Consider the following 590-nt stretch of genomic DNA (forward strand, 5'->3'; position numbering starts at 1 on the left):
TGAAGCTCAGAACGCCCACTAAATTTATCCCCTGTCTATAGGAAGTACATAATGACAGGAAGTCAATGGGCTCCCGGGAAATGTATTTCTTTTTTAGGGTAATAGGTTTTCAATTATACATTTTTCCTTATGATCATTGGAAGATTCATCTCCCCAATTGATCATTTAAAATAATCAACTTGAAATTATAGTAATTTGGTGATAAAAGGGGAAAGAATAAACCCATGATTGCTAGGCACATTGACAAAAAGTCAGTTAGGGGGCAGTCCCCTTTAGCATAAGAGTATACATACAAATACAAATGCATTCAATCCCACAGAGTTCAAATTACTACATCCCAAAGTTCACTCTGGATTTTCTGGTGCAATGTGTGGTCTGTGCAGGCATCTTCATGGTGCCTTCTCCAAACAGTTCACTTTCTGGATTCAGAGAGGTAGCATGTTTCATATCCTAAAATTACTCTCAAAAAGAATTTAAACTTTGCATTTTAGAATAATTATACATTCCCCCTGAAGAGGATGTTGAAAAACACAGGGATCACTTAGGGATGCATGGCTGAGTTATGAGATATATAAATCAATTAGCAAGAG

The sequence above is a fragment of the Monodelphis domestica genome, chromosome 2 (genome assembly GCF_027887165.1).
Source record: "Monodelphis domestica isolate mMonDom1 chromosome 2, mMonDom1.pri, whole genome shotgun sequence".
NCBI lineage: Eukaryota > Metazoa > Chordata > Mammalia > Didelphimorphia > Didelphidae > Monodelphis > Monodelphis domestica.